This window comes from Schistocerca nitens, chromosome 3 (assembly GCF_023898315.1).
Source record: "Schistocerca nitens isolate TAMUIC-IGC-003100 chromosome 3, iqSchNite1.1, whole genome shotgun sequence".
Taxonomy (NCBI): Eukaryota; Metazoa; Arthropoda; class Insecta; order Orthoptera; family Acrididae; genus Schistocerca; species Schistocerca nitens.
In genome coordinates this window covers 985195623-985211353 of record NC_064616.1, presented here as the reverse complement: position 1 = coordinate 985211353, position 15731 = coordinate 985195623, and the positions used below count along the sequence as shown (strand labels likewise).

At 41.9% G+C, this 15731-nt stretch overlaps 1 protein-coding gene across 1 annotated transcript in view; it reads right to left on the bottom strand.

Annotated features, from left to right (window-relative positions):
* Window positions 1-15731, bottom strand: part of LOC126249050 (probable chitinase 2) — a 309806-nt gene that overhangs the window by 164915 nt on the left and 129160 nt on the right. The gene's annotated exons all lie outside the window — the stretch shown is intronic.

Here is a 15731-nt window from a genome sequence, read left to right as displayed (position 1 = left end):
GATAGTCTGGTGACCGGGATGTCAATTGTATGTCCATTTCTTGTATTATGTGAATGCACTGCCATCCTAAGGTCAATGTTATTGAAATTTTCTTTGGCATATATCAGGCAACTATAAATATACAAGCCAGGGACTGTCATTATATTTAATTCTTTGAAATGCTGCCTGCATGAGTCTCTGGGTGGTAGTCCTACAAGGCATCTGATTGCTGTTTTTGCCATTTAAACATTGTCTTTGGAATTGGGTGGTTTCCCTATAGTATAATCCCATAAGCCAGATGAGAGTGGAGGAGGAGGAGGAGGTTAGTGTTTAACGTCCCGTCGACAACGAAGTCATTAGAGACGGAGCGCAAGCTCAGGTGAGGGAAGGAAATCGGCCGTGCCCTTTCAAATGAACCATCCCGGCATGTGCCTGAAGCATTTTAGGGAAATCACGGAAAACCTAAATCAGGATGGCCGGAGACAGGATTGAACCGTCGTCCTCCCGAATGCGAGTCCAGTGTGCTAACCACTGCGCCACCTCGCTCGGTACATGAGAGTGGAAGAAGGGAAAGTGTACATATAGTAGGAGTGTTCCCCTAACAGAGCCTCTCAGTTTATGTAACAAGAAGATTACACATGAGAGTTTTTTGCATAGCATGCCTGTGTGAATTTTCCAGTTACGTTTTTGGTTGATATGGAACCCTAGTAGTTTTAAAGATTTGTTTTCATGTTTAGGGGAATTCAAATCAAATACAATATCTTCTGTCTTATTATTATTTATCTGTAATGAATTTGCCTGAAACCAACTGGTATATGTGTCCATTCGTGTTGTTACATTATTCTGTAATTCATCCAAGTTGTTTCCCTGAGTAATTAGAGATGTATTGTCTGTATACAGTGCAGTGTCACAAGGTAATGAAGAAGGCAAATCATTTATGTTGACTACAAACAGAAAAGGTCCAAGCACGGAGCCCTGTGGTACTTCTTTGGTAACTGACAAGAAACTGGATCTTTTTTCATTTACAGCCACTGTTTGTTTTCTTTTGCATTAGTAAGATTGTAATAGTTGTAGAGCACTCTCCCCTATTCCATAATACTGTAGAAAAAATGTTTTGAATGTGTGGAAAACCACATACATTTGTGTGTGTTGTGAAGACATCGTTATTTTGTGATAGATATATATATTTATCTTGTTTTTTTTCCCGTCTGTTCATATATCTTTGATGTTGTAGCGCATTTTTTTTTCTTTTGTCCTGTAATATAGAGATAAAAGTTGTTTTCTAGATGTAATATGTAACTGGAAATTATTTCTTTTTTGTAAGTAGATAAATATGTTTAGAGTTTATTGATTGTGGAAAGCTTTAATTTTTTTGTGTTTATCGTTTAATGTAATAAGTTTGGTAGAAAATAGTTGTGTGAAGATATATGTAATTTACTTTGATGTTGTATAAACTGTGGGCGAGAGTATTGAGAAAGAGAGAGAGAGAGCAATATCGATAGTCGATCCAACAAAGGGGGTTTGTGTTGGGTAGCTAGAGAGGCGGACACATGTTTTACTGTAGGAGTTGTGACTTTTCCGAACTGGTGAAGATTGAGTTTAGTGGCAAGCGATGTACGTTTTGAATGACTGTTTTATACCAGTACGTGATATGATAATAGTGAGTGTAGAAACTGGGCGAAGTAAATACTGAGACTGTGCCATGAGACAAAGTAACTATGACAATGCAACCGAGAATGGGCGGTATTGTAGCTTTGTGTCTGTGAATTGAACTGCACTTGTATTTTGACTGTGTTTTCGTACACTCAAGTACTGTGAACTTACATATTTATTCGCGTTTCGATGAACTGTGGGACGCCTATAATCAGTAACAGTCGTTATGAACTTATGCGAACTGTCTATTGTGTGTGAGTACAATGCCGCCCAGGACGGTTTTTCGCGATCGCGACAGTCATAATACGAATTGACTTTCTATAGAATTCGCCGTCGGCAAGTTTTATAAACTGTGTGTGGCATAAGTAAACTTAAATTGTGTGTGCCAGAAACATTAATACTGTGCACATACGGACATCTGTAATAACAGTTACATCGACCAACCTGTGGCCTGCAAAACGCCACTGTAATCAGATTTGCAGCTTAATGAATACCACCGCCCGCCCGATTACGAGGAAAAATCATCAGCTGCAATCACACGACCGTGGGAGCAGATCTCAGCGTTTCACCAGAACCAGCCAGCTGTCGTCGATATCGCGACCATCGTGACAACACACAAGATAAAATTTAAAAGCAGCGCTCTCCTCTCAAAGACTCAAAATTATTGCAAACAATTTTAATTTCCTTTTGGCTGACATACACGTAACATTTGTCTTCTTTAGAATGAAAGTGTTCCCCACGAAGTGGTGTGTTCTATGCAGACATTGTTGACTTTCATTAGCAGTAGCCATTTCCCTTTTAATTATTTATTTTATTTTATTTTTTACATTTTAAATCCGCTGCCGCTGCATGTGTATTTTTGGAGGGTATGTGTCTGAATTCGTGTGCCGTAGCATTTACCAGAAGTATTGTAATGCTTTGCTACTTGGACAAGGGCGCCTGCCATTAATTTCTTAAACGTCGACCAATGACAGTGAGCTCGCTTGCTATTGGTGCTAACATTCTATAGTGGGTAATTCAAAGGTGGGTAGCTGTCAAACCACACGGGTTGTGATTACTTTGAATGAGAGACGTGTAAAATTGTGGGTTCATCACTCAACTTTGGTATTCTTTTGTTTATTGATGTTAGAAACAAATTTTTTTGTCAATGTCCTTAAATCTTATTTAGTGTGGTTATTCTATGCTAAACTGGGATAAATGCACGGTCAGATATTGTGTTGGGAAGTAAAATTTGGAGAAACGTCTATTTAGATACGGCTTGATTTGGACTGCATTAGTTAACACAGTATTTTTGGGTATTTTGGAGATACTTAGTGACAGGGTAGAACCGCAGTCGTCACAGTGTGTGTGTATGTGTATGTGAATGTATGTGTTGCTAGTCCACTTGTGTATAGAGATGTTTTTATTCATTCCTCATGCTCCACATAGTCAATTTTCAATGTTTTCCACCCATATTTACTTACACTCAGACTCATTGCAAAACTTGGGGAGAGACAAATCAGTAAGTTGACATATTTTTCATATATTCATTCAATAATGTCATATGGAATAATGTTCTGGGTAACTCATCTTTAAGAATGGAAGTCTTCATTGTGCAGAAACGTGCTGTAGGAATAATATGTGGTGCCCACCCACAATCATCTTGTAGATATCTGTTTAAGGAGTTGCACATTCTGAATACTGCTTCACAGTATATTTATTCCCTCATGAATTTGTTGTAAATAATCCACTACAGCTCAAAAGGGACAATGATGCGCTCCCAGCATTCTCGACAAAAGGGCCACCTGACAGCAAGCAATTAGTAATGTGTCCCAGCATTATTAGTTGACAAGAGAGAAAACAGCTTTATGATGTGGCATTGGGCACAGACTGATAGAAAACTAGTGGCAATACGAAGTATAAGGGGTAGTCGTCAAGCTTTAACTATCTCCAAAAAATAAAGCTATGTAATTAATTTTTTCTTTGTTTGTAGGCATGTGTCTGCATCTGCAGCTCTGGCACACATTGAAATCCATGCACCATAGTACCGTAGCACACTGTACAGGAGCCAAAACAAAATGGCACAAAGTGGAGCATCGTGTGGTAATTTGTTTTTGGCAGTAGCAGAGATGTTGCCGCTGTGTCACACTGGGTGTGTAGGGAGGGCTACCGAGAATTGTGTATCAGAGGTACCAAAGGCACCTCAAGTACTATCCTGTCCCACGGATACTGTCTCTCCTGAAGGAAATGTGATCTCCGTCACTACCCACCCACTTAACTGTGGTGGCCTGGCAATATAGGGTCTAGCCATCCTGTACATGGCAGATGGGGACCAGGGAGGACTCAGGGCATTACATCAATCCCTCTAACAAACATGTTCAGTGTGCTGTCTTTCACTGAAACTGAAACCGACTCAGTGGGACTTGCTTCGCATGTTTTGGAGAAACCTGTCTTGCCCTGAGTCAAGAGGAGACAAACATGAAAGAGTAGGGGTCTATTAATCTTCAGCATTTCAGATTTAAAAATTATGGTGAACAATGATACCTCTTAGGCGAATGGCAGCAAGTGATGGAAAGGAACACCAGGTAAACTCAGTGTGTATGCCTGGAGGCTTTATTCAGCTTGTTGAAGAGGCTATTCTGGCAACCATTGAGGAAGCAGGTTGCAATCAAGTGTAGATTGTAGCACGGATTGAAAGGTCATACTTGGTTCATTCTAGCGATTAGCAGAGAAGGTTGAGAATACCATTAGAATGTTCTAAACAGTGTACTAGCAGTAATAGGCAGCCTGGGTGGCTGACTAGTGGGATAAGGACATCATGTAGAACAAAGTGGGAATTATGTCAAAATGTTAGAAGTAGTCACAATTAAGCTGCAGTAGCCCATTACAAACAGTATTGTAAGGTGCTTAAAAATGCTATTAGGAAGGCAAAGAGTATGTGGTATGCAAATAGAATACCTAATTCACAGGATAAAATTAAAACCATACGGTCAGTTGTGAAGGAATTGTCTGGTCAGCAACACAAGGTCAACAATATAAAGTCAGTTCACAGTAAGAATATTTCTGTTACTGACAAATCATATATGTGTGCAGTATTTAACGAGCATTGCAGGCGAATTAAATAAAAATTTAGCTTCTACAGGAAATCGTATAACTCTCTTGGCAAATGCCTTTCCGAGATTGATGTCTGAAATACTCCTCTGTGATACAGACAAGGGGGAGATTGAGTCAATAATTAAATCACTGAAGACTAAGGACTCTCGTGGTTATGATGGAGTGCCTAGCAGAATATTAAAGTACTGTGCTGCCCATGTTAGCCCTGTATTTAGCCATGTTTGTAATTTTTTTCTTTAGGAATGGTCAGTTTCCTGAACGATTAAAGTGCTCACTAGTAAAGCCGCTTTATACAAAGGGAGAAAGGGATAATGTAGACAATTTTAGATCTATTTTCATGCCATCAGTGTTTGCTAAAGCTATTGAAAAGGCTATGTATGTAAGGATAATTGATCATTTTATATCACACGATTTTCTATCAAATGTACAGTTTGGCTTTAGAAGTCGCTTAACAACTGAAAATGCTATATTCTCTTTTCTCTGTGAGGTACTGGATGGTTTAAACAACAGGTTTCGAACGCTTTACATATTTTTTTATTTAACTAAGGCGTTTCATTGTGTTGATCAGAAAACATTGCTCCAGAAGTTGGACCATTACGGAGTATGGGGACTAGCTCACAATTCGTTCACTTCTTACTTTAGCAACAGACTCTAGTATTACGGGTAACTCTAAAATATTTCTGTTTGATAATGAGACTAGCTTGGTAGTAAAGGATGTTGTTTGCAACATTGGCTCTGTTTCAAATAGTGCAGTTCATGACATAAGTTCGTGGGTTTGTAGAAAATAAACTAACGCTAAATCACAGTAAGAATAAGTTTTTACAGTTTCTAACACACAATTCAACAAAACCTGACGTTTTAATATCACAGAATGGGCATATGATTAGTGAAACTGAATAGTTCAATTGTCTAGGTGATCAGATAGATAGTAAACTGTCGTGGAAAGCCCACGTTCAGGATCTTGTTCAAAGACTTACTGCTGCCATTTTTACTATTCGAACGGTATCTGAAGTGAGTGATCGTTCGACAGGAAAATTAGTCTGCTTTGCTTATTTTCATTCGCTTATGTCGCATCTTATTATATTCTGGGGTAACTCTTCCCATTCTAAAAGGATGTTTTTCGCTCAGCAACGGGCTATGTTGCAAGTTCACGAACCTCTTGTCGATCGCTGTTCACGAGTCTGCGCGACAGAAATGAAGCCTGCATTTGGATCGGACTTCCTTAACTCTTGTGCAGAAAGCTGTGCAGAACACAGCTGCATCCATTGTCAATAAGCTACCACTCGAATTAAAAAGTCTTAGCAGTAATCCACGCGCTTTCAAATCGAAACTGAAGAGTTTCCTCATGGGTCACTCCTATTCTGTCGAGCAGTTCCTTGAAAAAGTAACCTGTTCTTGTTGTATTGTTGATTGCGTTTACTTAAAATTATGGATTGACTTTTTTCGGGTTCATAAACATTTTATTTTTATCTGTTATTACTTTTATTTTGTGATTTCATGTACTGACATGTTCCACGACCTTGCGAGATTTGCTCCTCATTTTGGTCTTACGGAACTTAACGTGCAATTAAAAAAAAAAAAAGTCCTTGCTCATAAAGTTTCAACGAAGATCACAATCTGCAGCATTGTCTTCGGAACAGATCATGACTCTCTGGTCCTGAGTCTAGTGGAAGGCTTGAACCAGAGACTCTGAGGGTTCCATGACAAGCTAGCCTGTGCTGCCTAGAATTGCACTATAGAGCTGAGAGTTGTAGGGCTACTGAAAGAGTTCTGGTGTGCACTACACGTCAGAAGCAGCTACTGAAGTAGCTGACTGTGTGTGAGATGCACACAAGGCTCTTTTTTTTAGATTAGCTTTGGAAAACCCACAAGTATCAATGTAAGATCCAAAGAAATGCCTCCTGAAGATGAGAGTATCAAATTCCTAGTACGCTGGTGTCCAAAATTAAGGCAACAAACCACTATTTCCCCATCCTGTGTCTAAGTCACGATATAGTCAAACTGTCAATAGATGTCCATAGTATCGCGTTCTGCACGGAAGATGGCATTCTGGTCAACGGACAACCACGCCAACAATGACATCAGGGCACCTGTCAAGCTGGGTAGTGTTTGCCAGGTAGTTTCACATCCACAATCGCTGTGTACACAGTCCCTGACGGTGCAGTATGGCACAGAGAAGATGCCTACCAGAGGAGGACCGTAGGAAGAATGGAAGCAGGACAGTCGCAAATTGATGTGGTCTGATAGCTTAATGTGAATCGTTCTATTGCTTCTCAGATGTTGCGACAGTTTATAGAGACCAAAACTGTATCCTGAAGACCAGGGCAGAGCCAAGTACGTGTGACATCAGAAAGAGTGGACCGTTATTTGGCTGTAAGGGCACGAAGGTACCGCCTTAGTACTGCACTGCAACTGGCATCTGGCCTCACAGCAACCACTGGACGTGTTGCATCGGGGCAAATGGTCTACATAAGGCTTCAGCAGAGTGGCCTTTATTGTCAGAGACCGGCTGTATGTTTACCTCTGACGCGTCTTCACAGAAGGGAATGTCTTGAGTACTTTGCCACCTGGACAACGAACAGAGAGCCAATGTTCTTTTTACAGATGAGGCCCGATTTGGTCTGGAGAGCGATTCTCGATAGATTCGCATCTGGAGGGCGCGTGGAACACGATTTCGGGACCCAAACATTGTGGGAAGAGACCGATATCGAGGAGGATCCTTAATGGTGTGGGCATGGATCATGTTGACCACTCTAACACCTCTTTATGAAACTGTGCGAGTGAACTGCTAAGGTTTAACTGCTGTCAGGTACCGCGATGAGGTCTTGGGATCACATGTACGGTTGTTATAAGGTGCTATGGGCTCAGACTTCTTATTCAAGGACGATAATGCTCGACCTCATATAGAGTATGGGTCGTTGATGTTTTTTGGAAACGGAAGATATTCCATGCCTGGCATGATCTTTTCGCTTTCCCGATTTGAATTCCATAGAGCGTGTCTGGGATGCACTAGGGAGACGGGTTGCATGAGGTCACTATACACCAACGACTTTCCAAGACTTGCGAGCAGCTCTGCAAAAAGAATGGGCCTTATTGCCTCAACATGAGATTAATGACATCATTCACAGTATTCTCCGTTATTGTCAGGCCTATATTGCTGCCACAGTGGCCACACCCCATACTGAACACATTAACCAGTTGTCGGAATGTGTGCGCAAACCTGTTAAGTTGGAGAAAACGAAGAACGTTTTTGTCTATCGTTATGCTTGTTGCAGTTGTTTACGTTCAATATTCTGCACATTGTTCCAACTTTATTATCACTTCTTTATAGGGTTTTGCTGCAAAATAAATGCAGTCTTAAAGAATTTCTGTTCGCTACTTTAAATTTGGACACCAATGTAGTTAACGGCCGAAGCACTGGCAACAAAGCGCCAGAGCATGAAGTGTTTCTAAAAAGAACTGACGCTCACATAATGTGAGGCATAGAAAGCTGATTAAAACCTGAAGTTGGCAATAGTGAGATCTTTGGGGAATATTTAAGTGTGTACTGAAAGAATATTAAAACGAGAAATGGAAGTGACGTCGTACAGGCAGCTTCTCAACCATCTGACCACAAATAACATATTATCAAGAACACAGTTTGGATTTCTGAAGGGTTCTGATATCGGAAAGGCTATTTACACCTACAGTGAAAATGTACTTAATTCATTAAATAACAAGTTACAAGCAGCAGGTATTTTCTGTGATTTGCCAAAGGCATTCGATTGTGTAAACCACAACATCCTTTTAAATAAATTAGAATTCTATGGTGTCACAGGCAGTGCTGCAAAATGGTTCAAGTCATACCTCGCTAACCAGAAACAAAGGGTGTCAGTGCAAGGGACTAGTGAATTAAGTCATCAGTCATCATCAGAATGGGAAGAAATTACATGTGGTGTCCCGCAAGGATCCATCTTAGGGCCATTGCTTTTTCTTGTGTACATTAATGATTTCTCATCAGTTACACTGCCAGAAGCAGAGTATTGCAATATATAGTATGTCGAGTGTAGTTCTAGAAAGATCTACTAATGATATTTTCATGGATATTAATAAATGGTTTAAAGCCAACTCACTGACATTAAACTTCGAAAAGACTCACTATAAGTAATTTAGAACCTGTAAGAGGTTTCCACCCAGCATATGCATAAAGTATGAAGTAGAGCAGATAGAAGAGGTTGACAGTCTTAAATTTCTGGGATTACAACTTTATAATAAATTCAGTTGGGAGGAGCACACCACAGAACTGCAGAAACACCTTAACAAATCTGTATTTGCAATTCGAGTGTTAGCAGACATAGGCGACATAAAAATGAAAAAGCTTGCATACTTTGCCTACTTTCATTCCATAATGTCATATGGTATAATATTTTGGGGTAACTCTTCAAGTCAAACAAAAGTTTTCAGAGTCCAAAAGCGTGTAATACGTATTATTTGTGGAGTAAATTCACGGACGTCCTGTAGAAACCTCTTCAAAGAACTGGGTATACTAACTACTGCCTCTCAGTATATTTACTCCTTAATGAAATTTGTCCTAAATAATATATCTCTTTTTCCAACAAACAGCTCAGTTCATACATACAATACCAGGAACAAAAATGATCTGCACAAGGACTTAAAAGCACTTACTTTAGTTCAAAAAGGGGTCCACTACTCAGGAACGCTCATCTACAATAATTTGCCAGCAAACATAAAAAATTTAGTTACAAATAAAGATCAGTTTAAAAGGAGCCTGAAAGACTTACTAGTGGCCAACTCCTTCTACTCCATTGACGAATTTTTTAATAGATTCAAATGATGTATTGTATATACTCATACTGTTAGTATTGTTATTTCAGCTTTTTTTTTTTTAAGTGACATGTTCCACATCCACGAGGATCTCCTCAACACGGATCTATGGAACGAAAAACTAATCTAATCTAAACTCAAATCCACCGAGATAGAAATTGAAGCTGCATGTGGGATCGTTTGAGTAAGACTCAGTATGAAGGGTGGGCATAAAATTATGATAGGATCCTTCATCGACCACCAGAGTGTCCTGTTGTAACCAGAAACTTTAGGGAAAACCTCAGTTCGCTTTTATGTAAGTTCCCTAACCATACTGTAATTGTTGGAGGAGATTTTAATCATCCAACAATCAATTGAGACAAATATTTTTTTTTTTAGTGGTGAGTGTGACAAGACAGCTGTGAAACATTACTGAATGCCTTCTCCGAAAACAGATAGTTCAGAACCCGCTCTTGATGGAAATATATTAGAACTGATGACAACAGACAGACCTAACCTTTTTAAGGGAGTCAACATCGAAACAGGTATTGGTGACCATGAGGCAGTTATAGCAAGAGTGAATACCAAAACACAAAGGGAAACTAAAAGAAGCAGAAAGATACATATGTTCAACAAACCAACCAGAGAAACAATCATACCTCAGTGAGGACCTTGAAACTTTTAGCTCAGGACAGGAGCATGTACAGGAACTATGTCTCAAGTTCAGAAGAATAGTTGATCATGCACTGTACAGATATGTACCCAGTAGAACAGTTCATAACGGGAGAGATCCTCTACGGTATACAGTCACTGCAAAGAAACAGAGACTATTGCATAATAGGTGAGAAACAAAGCATAGGGATATAGACAGAGAGATGCTGAATGAAACGCACTTGGCAATCTAGAGAGCAATGCGTGAAGTATTCATGACTACCACCAAGTGAGGTGGCGCAGTGGTTAGCACTCTGGACTCGCATTTGGGAGTACGATTGTTCAAACTCGCGTCTGACCATCCGCATCTAGGTTTACCATAACTTCCCTAAATCGCTCCAGGCAAATGTTGGGATGGTTCCTCTCAAAGGGCACAGCCGATTTCCTTCCCTATCCTCGACACAATTCGAGCTGGTGCTCCGTCTCTTATGATCTCGATGTCGACAGGGCGTTAAACCCAATCTTCCTTCCTTCCATTTGCAATGACTACCGTAACAGAATGTTGACAAGAGACATTTTACAAAACCCAAAGAAATTTTGGTCGTATGTAAAGGCTGTTAACAGCACCAAACTAGTGTCCAGTCATTTATGGACGAGACAAGAACTGAAATTGAGAGTAGCAAAGCAGAAGCAGAAATGCCTAACTCTGTTTTGAAATGTTCCTGTACAGAGGAAAACCCGGGAGTATATGCCTAACTGCAATTCTCGCACCACTGAAAAGATGAGTGAAATAGATATTAGAGTCAGTGGCATTGAGAAATAACTAATAGTTGAAAATAAATTGAACAAAGCCCCAGGGCTCGATGGAATCCCTATCAAATTTATACCCAAATCGCGGCAGAGCTAATCCCTTTGTTAACTTCAATCTAGCGTAGAGCCCTCCAACAGAAAACTGTGCCCAGTAGCTGGAAGAAAGCACAGGTCAAACCTGTCTATAAGAATGGTAGCAGAAGTGATCCACAAAAATGCCGTCTGATATCCTTGACGTCCATCTTTTGTAGAATCTTAGAGCATATTCTGGGCTCAAACACAGTGAGGCGCCTGAACAGAACGACCTCCTCTGTGCCAAAGAGCCATCCACATGCAGGTTTACCATAACTTCCCTAAATCGCTCCAGGCAAATGTTGGGATGGTTCCTCTGAAAGAGCACAGCCGATTTCGAAAACACAGATCATGTGAAACATGACGTCCTGAATGCCACGGATCAGGGTTTCTCGATTTCCGAAAAGCATTTGACTCAGTACCAAACCTACGCTTATTATCAAAAGCACAATCATATGGAGTATCAGATGAAATACGTGACTGGATTGAGGATTTATTGGTAGGGAGGACGCAGCATGTTATCTTGCGTGAAGAGTGATTGAGAGATGTAAAGTAACTTAAGGTGTACTCCCGGGAATTGTGTTGGGTCCCTTGCTGTTCATGCTGTACTCTGAATAGCCGAAGAAACTGGTACACCTGCCTAATATCGTGCACGCCCCCGCGAGCAAGCAGAGGTGCCTCAACAGAACGTGGCATGGACTCCAACAATGTCTGAAGTAGTGCTGGAGGGAATTGACACCATGAATCCTGCAGGGCTGTACATAAATCCGTAAGAATATGAATGGGTGGAGATCTGTTCTGAACAGGACCCAGATATGCTCAATAATGAACATGTCTGGGGAGTTCGGTGGCCAGCGGAAGTGTTTAAACCCAGAAGAGTGTTCCTGGAGCAACTCTGTAGCTATTCTGGACGTGTGGGGTGTCGTATTGTCCTGTTGGAATTGATCAAGCCCGTCGGAATGCATGATGGTCATGAATGGATTCAGGTGATCAGACATGATGCTTACGTACGTGTCACCTGTCAGAGTCGTATCCAGACGTATCAGGGGTCCCATATCACTCCAACTGCACACGCCCCACCCCATTACAGAGCCTCTACCAGGTTGAACAGTCCCCTGCTGACATACATGGTCCGTGGATTCATGAGGCTGTCTTCATACCCAATTACGCCCATCCGCTCGATACAATCTGAAACGAGACTTTTCAGGCAACATGTTTCCAGTCATCAACAGTCCAATGTCGGTGTTGACCGGCCCAGGCGAGGCGTAAAGCTTTGTGTCGTGCAGTCATCGAGGGTACACGAGTGGGCCTTGGGCTCCAAAAGCCCATATCGATGATGTTTCGTTGAATAGTTCGCACGTTGACACTCGTTGACGGCCCAGCATTGAAATCTGATGCAAGTTGTGGAAGGGCTGCACTTCTGTCACGTCGAACAATTCTCTTCAGCCGTCGTTGGTCCCGTTCTTGCAGGATCTTTTTTCGGCCGCAGCGATGTCGGAGATTTGATGTTTTACCGGACTCCTGATATTCACGGTGCACTCGTGAAATAATCGCAGGGAAAAATTCCCACTTCATCGCCACCTCTGAGATGCCCACTCCCATCGCTAGCGCCTACTATAACACCACTTGCAGACTCACTTACTTTTGATAACCTGTCATTGTAGCAGCAGTAACCTATCTAACAACCGTGCCAGACACTTTTTATCTTATATAGGCGTTGCCGACCGCGGTGCCATCTTCTGCTTGCTTACATAGCTCTGTATTTTTATAGGCCAGTTTCTTTTCCGCTTCATTGCATATTAATGGTCTTGCGAACAATAGTAATAGCAACCTCATATTTCTCGCAGATGATACAGTACCCGGCCGGAGTGGCCGAGCGGTTCTAGGCGCTTCAGTCTGAAACCGCGCGATTGCTATGGTCGCGGGTTCGAATCCTGCTCGGGCATGGATGTGTGTGATGTCCTTAGGTTAGTTAGGTTTAAGTAGTTCTAAGTTCTAGGGAACTGATAACCTCAGCTGTTAAGTCCCATAGTGCTCAGAGCCATTTTTGAATGATGCAGTTATCTACAGCAAGGTACCGTCTGACTGAAGCTGTACAAATATCCAGCCAGGCGATGATAAGATTTCAAAGAGATGCAATGATTGGTACTTGCTTTAAACATTCAACAAATAGTATGCTATGGATACAATACGAGGGTTGTCCAGAAAGTAAGTTCTGATTGGTCGCGAAATGGACACCACAGTGAATACCCGATGAAGCTTTGCACAGATGTGTTGGGCAGTGCCTCTAGTATGACCGCTGATCGCATCAAGACGCTCTTTTCAGTTGTGAGCGCACTGTGAGCGAGTAAAGGTGTCTAGAACAACGATGTCTCCCGCCAAGTAGGAGGGCCCGCTGGGAGGCTTCGCCTTCATGAATGCAGCCCACCTAGCACAACTGCCACGCACTTCCTTCTTCACGACAATTCTCAGCCGCACTCTGCAGGGGCAGTGAAGACGCTCCCGCAGCCTTTTCGATGGGAAGTGTTCGATCACTCACAACACAGCCCAAATTGGCTCGTCCTGAGTATCATCTCAGTTCACACGAAACGCTGGATACGAAGACAACACCTGGGCGCAGGCTACGCGCTATACACCAGCGTAGAGAATTATCGGAAAGCACAGGCGGCTGCCTTCTATGACGATGGTGTTGGAAATTTGGTATAACGCTCTGACAAATGTCTAACTGGGAGCGGCGACTACGTAGATAAGTATCTGGAAAGTGTAGCTAACTCTTGCAAATAAAATGTCTCTGATTTTCACTGTGGTTTCCATTTAGCGACCGATCGGAACTTACTTTCTGGACAACCCTCGCATCAGAGGGTCATAGTTGGAATCTGTAAACTCATATAAATACTTGGGTGTAACAACAGTTAGTCGGGACATGATACGGAACTATCACATAGGCTCAGTCGTGGGTAAAGCAGGTAGCAGGCTTCGATTTATTGGTAGGATACTAGGGAAATGCAATCAGTCCGAGACGGCTTTAAATGACGACCCAAGGAGAGGCATTTAAACAAAGGAAAAAGTCTTAATAACTGATCCAGTGGGATGTACCTTTTGCCAAGCACTTCATAGAGGATTGTAGAATATAGAGGTAGATACCATTACCCCACAGATGGTGCTTTATGACAGGATGCAATGTCGTGCTGACACAAGCAATTATCGCCTGAGATTTATTCACCTACTGAAAGCAGTATACAGTGTTGTAAAATGTATTCGTACCCTTCTGAATTTAGTGTTTTCTTACGCACATGAGAGGACCACACCCTAACCACGAAAAACACCCCATACTGTAACACCATCTCTTCCATACTTCACTTTTGCCGCCACACATGATGGCAGGTAACGTTCTCCAGGCATTTGCCAAATCTATGTAAACCTTTCCATCGGATTTCTGCAGGGCATAGCGTGATATATCACCCAAATCGCTCGTTTCCAGCCATCTTACGTTCAGTGGTGTCGCTCTTTCCAGCATCTCATGCGTCGCGTTGCATTGATTACAGAAATGTGTAGTTTATGAACTTCTCAATCATTGTACCTCTATGCATAGTCACTGCGGTAGCGGGGACTGCTGGTAGCACTTTGGAACCCACGAGTGATTTCTTCTCCTGATTTCATGCGCTTTTCTACAACCACCCATCGCTATGCTCGACAGTCCCTGTACATCACTACTGGAGGGTCACCAGGTCTCGGTTTAGGTCAGGAGTCGTATAACAGTAGAAGCACTCTCGTGGTTATCCCACGCACCCTGGCTGCAAAACTGTACGTCAGTCTGGTGATTTAACCTGTTCTGCTGCCATTCATGAACACCGTCCGGCGGGTGTTTTCCAACAGGATAACACTCGTCCACATTTCGCTGTTGTAACCCAACATGCTCTACAGAGTGTCGACATTGTTGCCTTGGCCTGCTCGATCACCAGACCTGTCTCCAATCGAGCACATATGGGACATCATCGGACAACACTCCAGCGCCATCCGAAAACAGCATTACCCGCCTCTGTACTGCCGACCAAGTGCAACAGGCACGGCATTCCATCCCACAAACTGACATCCGGCACATGTACAGCAAAATGCGCGCACGTTTTCAGGCTTGTATTCAGCATTGTGACAGTTACATCGGTTATTAATGTACCAGCATTTGACATTTTCAATGGCTTATCTCACTCTTACATTAACCTGAGATCTTGCAATGTTAATCACTTAAATACATAAACAAATGTATTCACGAAATTTCATTACACTACATTAATTATTTTTTGATGTCGCGATTTTTTTCGTCAGTGTATTTGCACAACTAGTTACCGCTTGGAATGCACAGACTGTTGGTAAATCATCACGAAGAGTTGCTTTTCTAATACAATTTATAAGCCACATGATCTAAGTTCGCTGTCTATAGCACCTTGCACTGGGTAGCTGTTTTTCTGTTATTTTACGTTCGCACCACTGTGTTTACTTTTCGTGGCGGTAATAGTGAATGCTTTTTATATGGTGGTCGATACAAAAAGCTAATTACAACTTTTATCCCATTCCAGTTTTCTAGTTAAACTCGACAATTATTAACTACAACACGTATGGGAACGTGTCAGTAGCCTTTGTGCTCGCTTGCCATAGCGTGCCCACGACAAGTA